This window comes from Gossypium hirsutum, chromosome A05, assembly GCF_007990345.1.
Source record: "Gossypium hirsutum isolate 1008001.06 chromosome A05, Gossypium_hirsutum_v2.1, whole genome shotgun sequence".
In the NCBI taxonomy this organism is placed as follows: Eukaryota; Viridiplantae; Streptophyta; class Magnoliopsida; order Malvales; family Malvaceae; genus Gossypium; species Gossypium hirsutum.
Window position 1 is genome coordinate 95,610,840 of NC_053428.1, and position 11,404 is coordinate 95,622,243.

The following is an 11,404-nucleotide window of genomic DNA, read 5'->3' on the forward strand; positions in this document are numbered from 1 at the left end:
ATTTCTAAGAATGGATAGCTGACCCACTCCTAGTTAAAACCTTTTGCATGTGTTTGGTTGCTCCGAAAATGAAATATATTCTCTCTTTTTTAAAAAATAAAATAAAATGTATACGTTTTCTTTGATAATTTAACATCTCCGAATTTATATAAATAAAACTCAAAATAAAATTTTCTATTATATTTAAGGTCTCTCCCCCTCTCAAACCAGAGATAGAGAGAAAAAGGTGTTTTGAGAGAAGAGAAGCTGGCAGCTAGAGGAGGCATCCAAAGGGATCGCATTGATCCTTTATTTTTCTTCATTCACAATTTTGGATCATGCTATCCCTTCGGATTTTTCCTTTGGTAGCTTCATATATTATGCCTTGGAAGAAAAATTCGATTATAAATTCATCAAAGAATCAAGTAAGTGATGATTACAATCAACTTTGAATTTTGCTTTTCTTCTTAGGAAACAAAAACTCTATTACAAGTACATGTATGTTTTGTTGGGTTTTCTTGTGTTTGAACATCTTCTGCATGAGTTTTGTAGGGTTTTTATTTTTCATTGCTTCATATGTTAAATTTATTTTATTTTATTTTCTTCTCCTACTGTCCAGTTAAGTATGATAAACTAAACTCCATGGTTCAAACACGAAATCCTAGATTTTTAAACACATTTGGATCTGATTCTCATGAAAATTTTATAGCTTGATCCCTAGATAATTCATGGAGGATCAGTCCCCAAGAAATTAAATTGTTGAAACTTATCCCATATTTATGATTTATTTAGCTGCATGAAAGTGAAATGATGATAATTTGTCTCTCTTTGAGAAAGTGTGAGGATCATTTAACAAATTTGTGTGTTTGAAAGCAACACCAAAGAAAAAGAGTGAAGAATATCAATAGAATGGGAAGTACGATTTTAAATAAAATAATCGTTTGACAATAATGTAAAAGCCACATACCTGAGACTAAAAAATATAACCATTTGTTAGCTATAATAATAAATATACAACTTGTGATTTTAAAAAAGAAATAAGAGAAAGTTTTAGAAATTTTGAAAAGAAAAAAAGGAATTTTATTTACGATTTAGATAATAAAAGTATACTAATTAGGTGATTAATCCGATCATTCAAAACTAGTATTTATGAATCTTCTCAATTAGCTCAATCGAATCATTGATAGTATTTACTAAATCAAACCTGTCCACAAAAAGTAGGATTGAATTATAGTTAATTATATAGATTATTCTAATAACTTAAGTTGTACATTCCAAAATCGAGTTCAACTATTTAACTCAAACTATTTATTTGAAAAGAATCAAAAATTAAAATAACTTGAATTATTTAATTTAAAATTTAATCAATTTATTAGAATGAAATTAGATTTTACCCACCCTAGTTGTAATTTTCAAAAAATAAATATTATTTATATTTTTTATTTTATAATAAAATAATATTTTATTTTTCTTGGTTGATTAAGATATTTTTTTTTGTTCGTTTTACAGTTCATGAAGATTAATTCTCTTAGGATTTGTGGTTGTTCATCTCAACCAAAGGCAACACTAAGGGAGCTAGCACGGGCTTTGGCCTCTCTAAAAATTAAAATTTTTAGTTTAATTCCTCTATACATAATAAAAATATAAACTAATTTATGATAAAATTTCACTTTGACCTCAAGTATGAAAAAATTTCTATTTAACCCCTTCAAAAATAATGGAATTATAAATTAATACATATTAAAATTATATTTTGATAATCAAAAATCGTATAATTTAATTAAGGTTGAAACTTAAATTCCATTTATAAGATTACAAGACTCTTTATAATTACATTCGACACTTATTAGTTAGTTCATCTTGTTATCTTAATACTGCTATCTCAATACTTTCTTTCAACTGGTTGAGGATGAATATGTTATTATTCAAAATTCATGAGAACCAAACATATTTGTATATAAATTTTTAAACTTATAACACTTTATAAATGAAATCAAGAAATGTTGGGATCAAAATGGGAACATTGATTAAGTTAGAAAAAATTATTCTTAAGAGTATACATCTAATAGAACTAGTATGTTTAAGGCTTGGTGGTGAGTTGATTTATAATGTCAGATTTCATGTGTATGCTATGTGGTTTTGAGTATGTTTTGTAGTACTTTATGGGTGGTCATTTCTGCAGTGTTGTTTGTTAACTTTGGTCTTGGGAGGTCGGTTTTGTATTGTTGATGTGTGGCCTCAGTAAGTAGGATTCGTTAATCTTGTTTGTGTTTCCCATGTTTGCTTTTACAAGTTGTAAAGGCAGTAATGAGCAAAAGAGTATACATCTAATGAAGTTTGAATTCCAGAGATTGCAATCACTTCTTCATATTTTGACTACTTTTGTTTAAAAACTGAATTCAACTTGAGGTTTAATCAAACTAGTTTTTAAGATGAGACATCATAAGAAAAGGAAACAAATTAAACTCTTTACTGAAATGAAATGAAAATGAAAATGCTAAGCAAAATATGGGGTCCCAGGCTTGGGGGAAGAATTTATTTTGGACATTAGAGCGTACGAATTGTCCTTTGAATGTGAAATATGTAATTCAAATGTCTCCTCCCTGGACTACACAAGCTTAATGAAGGACGCATAACTGCCAAAGCAAAATAATGTACTTATGTATGTATGTATATATTTCCAAGTCACAGGTGAAAGATTGGCTGCCCCTTGCCTGCCCAGGGACCCCAACATCTTGCTTTTTTCTTCTTAATTATCTAGTAATGGAATTGTTGACACCATTTTTTTGACAAAACGGGGTTGACTTGGGTTTTGAAAAAAGAAACGGGAGTCGCCACCAATCCTCTTTTTTTTATGAGGTGCGATTGGATCACCTCGAAGAGGGGTTGTTTTTAATAAACGGTTTGATTTTATTAAAACAACAAGTTTGGTCCACGAAATTCAGAAAAACGGGTTCGGGAGTCGGTTACGCACGAGGAAGGATTAGCACCCTCGATACGCCCAAAATTGGTACCTAGTTGATTATTTAATGTCTTAATGTCAAAAATTGAGAACCTTGGAAAAATTAAAAATACGATCCTCGTGTTAAAATAAAATAAAAAAATTGGAAAAGAAACATATTTCACGTTATTCGAGAAAGAGAATCATATCCAGTAACTTAGGACACAATGTCTCGAATTCCCGATACGCGAATGAAAAATACTTATTTAAAAAATTTTAGCCATATCGGATTTTAAAAACGAGATCACGACCAGTAAGTTAGGACGCGATTTTTTTTAATCCCGAGATCATTTAAAATTTGAGTTTAAAAGGATTCGTGCATTTAGATTTATCGTGAAAATTGAAACCCAGTAAGTTAGGGTACGATCCTCACGAATCTAAACACGAAATGCCATCTTTAAAAAAACAAATTTTGTCATACCGAGCAAAACAACATATATAGTCGTTATAAAAAAGGGATGGAAACTAATTCCATTATCGATATGCGTGGTAATACCATGATAGATACGAAAATGTATATAAAAATAATACAGGCCATAACAACTAAATAAAATAAATAAAAAACAAATCAATAACATGTGAAACATTATAAAATAAAATAAAATAAAATAAATAAAGCACTTATGTAAAATAATAAAGAGCATGTAAATAAATGAATAAATTACCATCAAATGAAACAATGATTAATGAATAACATTATAATATTTATAGATATAGGTATGTATGTATGCGAGAATTATAAAATATGAAAGTATACGTACGTGTATGTATTATAAAATATATAAAATATGAATTTATATGCATATGTAAAATATATGGAGATTTACATATATATAAAAAAAGGGACACATAAGTATGTGTATATATTCATAAAAATATATATGTGTATAGATATACATAAAAATTATGAAAATAGAAGTAATACAAATATATGTATGTAAAAATATGTACTATTTACGAAGATTAGAAATATGTACGATTATTATGAACATATATGCATGCACAAAGTATAAAAATAAGTGTATATGTATATATAGTACAAAAAGTATGCATGTAAATATATAGAAAAATATATTTATATATAAAAGAAATATACGTGTATATATAAGAGCAACTATAATAACGATAATAATAATAATACAAAAATAATAATATAATATAGAAATATAATAATGAATAGATGAGTAAAAAAATAAGATACAAAAATAAAACAGATGGACTAAATAGCAATAAAAAACAAAAGTATTGGGCAAAATCGAAATAAAAAAGAGTAAAGAGGATTAAATTGTGACGCGCCGAAAGAGGGGGATCAAAATAGTAAATAACCCAAAGCCCCCAAAACACAGCGCAGCAGTGGACCAACTCGCAACAAAAATAAAATTGCAGGGCTAAATTAAAAATAAGAGAAAACAACGAAAAAGGATCAAATTATAATACATTGCAAAATCAGGGGGACTGCGCGCGCAATTAATCCAAAAACTAAAAAACGCGGATCCTCCGGGTCGGGTCGGGCCAACACGCGGGTATAGTCGATCGAACGACACCGTTTAGACATTGGTGCTCCAGGTGCCAAACGGCACCGTTTCACTTCATTATTTAAATAAAAATTTCATTTTTTGCTTCATTTTCCTCCGAAATTTTAGAACACCCCCCCTTTTGTTTATTTGAGCTCTGCTAGGGTTTCAAAAGAAGCCCATCCTTGCCGTCATCGCTCCACCACCGGGACCGGTGGCCACCATCACTCAAAGGGGATTTTTCAGTCGGGCTTCAGACGCCTTTTAAAGGCCATGCCACCGAGACGTAGATACACCGAAGGGAGGAGGCTTTCGGCTTCCTTCTAGGTCCGATTCCGGCGATGGTGAGGGATCCACGACCGTCAGAGGCTCCGACGAATTCCTTTTACTCTTTTATTATATGAAAATGAAAGAAACAGAATCGAAAGAAAGAAAAATAGGTCAACCTTCTTTTCAGTTTTTTGTTCTTCGATTTCTTGATATTCTCTGATGTTAGTGGTGTTTAAAATATTCCCTCTGTTAAGATTGTAATATTTGTATATCCACTGTCTTTTCCAGAATTGAAAAAAAAAATCCTCTCCTACATAATAGATCCGGCTTTTTATAGCCGAAAGAAAGAAGAGAAAAAGTTTGTCTTCGTTTCTGCTTGCGTGTTTGCCATCCTCTTTGCAGATGATGTGACGAGGGCGGCAGAGTTGGTGGCTACCAGAGGAGTGGCGGTAGGTCTGGGGCAGGTGGCCGATGGGACAAAGCGATGGCAGAGGGATGGGCACGGCTCTAGGCTTGGCCAGGGATTCCGCCCTAGTCTGACTGGGTTTGGGGCCGGTTGGGCTTATTGGGCCGTTTGGGCTCTGCCAATTGGGCTGATTGGGTTAGGCTAATTGGGCTGTCTTGTAATGGGTCTTGGGTTTGGGCTGGTGAGTTCAGATTGGGCTTGTACAGCTGCCCCTCTTTGCTCGTTGTCGTGTAACGATAACAGAGCAAAGACTAAGAAAGCCCAATTTCGCCCGGTCTCGTCGAGTCTCGACTTCTCTTGACGCTTCTCTTCTTCAAGTAGTTTCATTCCAATCCAATGTGTCGTGTTGCTTCAATCCACTCCACTGCAACTTCAGAGAGATATGTCTTGTAACTTCAATCCATTCTGTTGTAACTTCAGGGGGTAAGGTCCATCATTTTGACCCGCTCCACTGCGACTTCAGGGAGATCGGACTCATATCTTCAACTTGGGCCACTGCAACTTCAGGGGGATAAGATAGTGTCTTCGATCTGCTCCGCTGTAATCTCAGGGAGATAAGATCTCTTATTTTAATCCGCTCCACTGTAACTTCAGGGAGATAGGATAGTGTCTTCGATCTGCTCCGCTGTAATCTCAGGGAGATAAGATCTCTGGCTTCAATCTGCTCCACTGTAACCTCAGGGAGATAAGATCTGAAATTCTTTGGTCTGTTCCACTGTAATCTCAGGGAGATAAGATCTCTGGCTTCAATCTGCTCCACTGTAACCTCAGGGAGATAAGATCTGAAATTCTTTGGTCTGTTCCACTGTAATCTCAGGGAGATAAGACCTGATGTGATCTTCTCTACTGTAACTTCAGAGAGATAAGATCCTTTAATCCGCTCCATTGTAATCTCAAGGAGATAGGATTACTATCCTTGATCTACTCCGCTGTAATCTCAGGGAGATAAGATCTGAAATTCTTTGGTCTGTTCCACTGTAATCTCAGGGAGATAAGACCTGTATAATAAACCTAATTATGCCTAATGATTAGGATGACATGATCAAAATGAAACAAATGCTCCTAACTAGACATATGTGAATGGTGTTTGCATGAATGCAGAATTTTATTTTTCCGAGAATGATCTCGCTTAGGTTATCACTACTCGAAGTTTATCAAGGTTTTGTGACTGATGTGCTACAATGCCTTCTCGCTTGACTGATTTTTCTGAAGAAACATTTAGCCAGACTGTCCCCATTGTAAACCTCAAAGTTATATCCACTGGGACGCCAAGATTTGTGCCATCATTCTCTCACAGTAATCTAAGGGTAGAAATATGTGGCTTTTCCTTTGTCCTCTTTTATCACAATTCGGGGATGTAGGATCTGAACCGTTCTGGTTTCCTACACCATTTCAAGGTGTCGTACGAAAGTCTTATGAGCAAGTGAAGGCTCTTTTCTCCGAGGTAACCTCTTCCTATTGCCTGATGATCATTGCTTGCTTGTTCATTTAAGCTTTGTAATTAACACGACAGCTTGTCATTTTGTTCAATCAATGTTTAGACGACAAAATCTGAAAGGATAGTCTTTAATTTAGACTCTTCCTTCCTAGATTTCCAACCTTTAAAATTGGCGTGTTCTAAACATTAGTCATGTTTCAGGTCCCTATATTATTTAGAAATTTTCCAGAGTAATGTGCAAAACTTCTTTCCTGAAAGTTTTATTAGTTCGTTAATCATTATTCCTATGCAACATGTTTGCAAAAAGATCATAACAATGGATAAGAATAAAGCTAGTTCTGATTATAACTCAAATAAAACATCAAAGATGGCGAAAGAAAGGTAACAAAGAAGTGGATTGAGAATGTACGTTTTCACAAAAGGAAAGGAAGAAAGAAAGAAAATAAAAATGTATTTTCAAGAATACACCTAAGAACTAGGTGCCCCAGTTATCGCCGCTTGAGTTTCTCTGTACAAACTTTCCGAAGACCCTTCTAAGTTTGACATGTGTTCAGGAGATCTGCAATACTCTGTCAATGTTCCAAGATGTTGCATATCCTTTCTTATTGGTAAAGCAAGATCATCATATGCCCCTGATCAAAATTTGATCCGCTCAAGTCCTGATGTTCCAATCCTGCCCAATACTTGAGTCGCCCTTTTCGGGTTTTCGACTCAAGCCCTCTTTGGTCTCAAAGTGCCCTTTACGGGTTTCCACCTTAGCCTCTCCAAAGTTTTTTTTTTTTTAGGAAGCAAAGCGCCCTTTACGGGTTTTCACTTTGGTTCCCCTTTCTTTCACGTGAAGTATTTCTTGACGGAGTCTGCGTTTACCGGATTTGGTAAACTTTTGCCATCCATCTCACATAGGATCAAAGCTCCACCAGAAAAGGCTTTCTTTACAACATAAGGGCCTTCCCAATTCGGCATCCATTTTCCTCTAAAATCTTTTTGCATAGGAAGAATCTTTTTTAGTACCAAGTCCCCTTCACGAAATTCTCGGGGGCGAACCTTTTTATTATAGGCTCGCATCATTCGTTTTTGGTACATTTGCCCATGGTGAATAGCTCTTAGCCTCTTTTCTTCTATTAGGTTCAACTGATCGTACCGAGATTGGATCCAATCGGCTTCATCCAATTGTAGCTCAGATAACACCCGTAGAGAAGGGATTTCAACTTCAATGGGTAATACTGCCTCCATTCCATAAACCAGAGAAAAAGGCGTTGCCCCAGTAGAAGTTCTAACAGATGTTCGATAGGCAAGGAGAGCAAATGATAACTTCTCATGCCAATCCTTGTAGGTTTCAGTCATTTTCTCCACAATCCTTTTAATGTTTTTATTGGCCGCCTCCACTGCACCATTCATTTTGGGACGATACGGCGATGAGTTATGATGCTTAATTTTAAATTTGCTACAAACTTCAGCTATTGTGCTATTATTCAAGTTCATCGCATTGTCGGATATGATCCTCTCAGGCATCCCATATCGACAAATGATCTCCTTCTTCAAGAATTTGCTGACTACTGCTTTTGTGACATTTGCATATGAAGCAGCCTCCACCCACTTGGTAAAGTAATCAATTACTACGAAGATGAAGCGATGCCCATTAGAAGCCTTTGGTGATATTGGCCCAATAACATCCATACCCCACATGGAAAACGGCCAAGGAGAGGTCATGACGTGAAGAGGTGAAGGAGGCGCGTGTATTTTGTCTCCGTAAATTTGGCATTTGTGGCACTTCCTGGCATGATCAATGCAATCTCCTTCCATGGTGGGCCAATAGTACCCAAATCTCATGATCTGTCTGGCCATCGTGAAACCACTGGCGTGCGTCCCACAAATACCCTCATGGACTTCTTCCAAAATTTTCTTGGCTTCTACCGCATCTACACATCTTAACAGTACTTGATCCTTCCTTCTTTTATATAACACTTCTCCATCTAAGACATATTCAATGGCTATCTTTCTCAGAGTTCTTTTGTCATTCTCTGTCGCTTGATCAGGGTATTCCCGATTCTTCACATATTGTAAGATACTCCGATACCAAGGACAATCATCTTTTCCCTCCTTCTCAATATTGCAACAATTAGCCGGGGTCTCAGAGATACTCATCTGAACAGGCCTCATTGCCTCAAGTCTATTCACCTGAATCATCGAAGCTAGAGTAGCTAATGCATCAGCCATTTGGTTTTCCTCCCGTGGGAGGTAATAGAAGGTGATATCGTCAAACTCCTCAGCCAATTCAAGAACTAGTTTTCTATAACCGATTAGCTTAGGATCTCTAGTCTCCCACTCCCCTTTGAGTTGGTATATCACCAACGCTGAGTCCCCGTATACTCTCAGTACTTTGATGTTCCGTTCAATGGCTGCACGAATGCCCATAATACATGCTTCATATTCTGCCATGTTATTTGTACAATCGAAGTCCAACTTGCTAGCAACAGGATAATGATCTCCACTTGGGGATACCAAGACTGCCCCAATTCCATTACCCGTAGCATTTGAGGCTCCATCAAAATTTAACTTCCATACGTGATCCATTTGAGGATTTTCTTCAGTATTCGCCACATACATCAAGTCCTCGTTTGGAAAATCAAAATTCAAAGACTCATAGTCCTCCAAGGCTCTACTAGCTAGGAAATCGGCTATTGCACTTCCCTTTATGGCCTTCTGACTGACATATACTATATCAAATTCTGAGAGCAATATCTGCCATCTAGCCATTCTCCCGTTCAAAGCAGTCGATTCCATCATATATTTTAAAGGATCTAACTTTGAAATCAACCAAGTCGTGTGATACAACATATACTGCCTCAGTCTTCGGGTTGCCCAGATTAGAGCACAACACAACTTCTCAATTGATGAGTACCTCATTTCGCAATCGGTAAATTTCTTACTGAGATAGTATATTGCCCTTTCTTTCTTTCCCGTCTCATCATGTTGGCCCAATACGCACCCCATGGAATTCTCCAACACTGTCAGATACAATATCAATGGCCTATCTGGACTTGGAGGTGATAAGACTGGAGTATTAGCCAAGTACTGCTTTATCCTATCGAAAGCCCTCTGACACTCTTCATCCCATTCACCCGGATTATGTTTCTTTAAGAGCCAGAATACTGGATCACATTTCTCTGTCAGTTGTGAGATGAACCGAGCAATGTAATTCAGCCTCCCTAGGAAACCTCGAACCTCCTTCTGAGTGCGCGGGGGAGGTAAATCTCGTATTGCCTTTACTTTGTCTGGGTCAACCTCGATCCCCTTTTTGCTAACTATGAAGCCTAACAACTTCCCTGATCTGGCTCCAAACGTGCATTTGGCCGGGTTAAGCTTAAGCTGAAATTTTTTTAATCTCAAAAATAACCTTTTCAAGACCTGAACATGCTCTTCTTCCGTTCTAGACTTCGCGATCATATCGTCAACATAGACTTCAATCTCCTTGTGCATCATGTCGTGAAACAAAGTCACCATAGCTCTTTGATACGTTGCTCCCGCATTCTTCAATCTGAAGGGCATTACATTGTAACAGAATGTTCCCATAGGTAATGAATGTGGTTTTTCTCATGTCTCCAGGATGCATCTTTATTTGATTGTATCCAGAGAAACCGTCCATGAAAGAAACAATGAATAGCCGCCGTGTTATCTACCAAAGTATCAATGTGAGGCAGTGGAAAGTTGTCCTTTGGACTAGCCTTGTTCAAATCCCTATAATCCACACACATTCGTACCTTTCCATCTTTTTTGGGAACAGGGACGATGTTGGCTACCCAATCCGAATACTTGACCTCTTGTAAGAATCCAGCGTCGAATTGTCTTTTGACTTCTTCTCTTATTTTCAACACAATGTCAGGTCTCATTCTCCTGAGCTTCTGTTGAACGGGTTTACAATCCTCTTTTATGGGCAGACGATGCACCACAATGTTAGTACTTAGCCCAGGCATATCTTGGTACGACCACGCGAAAACATCCTTGAACTCTCGGAGCAAATTAATGAGGTCTTGTCTTGTCTTTGCGGTGATTTCAGTTCTAATTTTCACCTCCTTTCCTCCTCTAGGCTACTATTCTAACAATTCCCTATGAGGTAGGATATGCTTATCCTCTTGTTCCATCATTCTTAACAAGTCCGGGATGCATCATAATCTTCGTCATTTTCAAAGTCGTAGGATCCTCTGAACACACCTCTTGCTCAAAAATAGGCTCCGTGTTTGAGGCAGCGTCACTCATGTCATTGATATCTGAAGACCTATGAAGGCATATCAAAGAATATACCAAGAATATAAATTTATGAATATGTTTGTGCAAAAGAATTACAAATGAAAGAATTATTTGTAAGACAATCAACCAAATGAAAAATATAAAAAGAAAAAAAGACTGATCAAGATGAACGTTGACATGTATTTCCATTAAAATAATGATATTTAGGCCCCATGCCTATTTCACAAAAAATTTCATATTGTTTCTAGGCCAACAAACAACAGGAATGTTTTGAGCATTACTCTGAATAAGCCCTAAAGACTACAGGGATTTCTTCAGCAATCCAATTGTTTAGCTCGCTTCCAGGCTCATAAGGGCAGATCTCCAACAAAGCCCTCCTTTCCGTTGCTTCTATGGCGTTGGTATAAACATTTTCCAACATTCCTCCCATGCCGCTACCGGACACTCCACATTCAGAATGGATAAATCCTCCCGACACAAAAGATGCA

The 11,404-nt window shown here is 36.6% G+C and overlaps 1 long non-coding RNA gene across 1 annotated transcript; it reads left to right on the forward strand.

The window, feature by feature from the left end:
* Positions 1–224: 224 nt before the first annotated feature.
* Positions 225–2,336, forward strand: LOC121229555 (uncharacterized). Its single transcript, XR_005927311.1, has 2 exons — positions 225–404; positions 1,489–2,336. It is a non-coding gene; the product is annotated as an uncharacterized lncRNA (long non-coding RNA).
* The last annotated feature ends 9,068 nt before the right edge of the window (positions 2,337–11,404 follow it).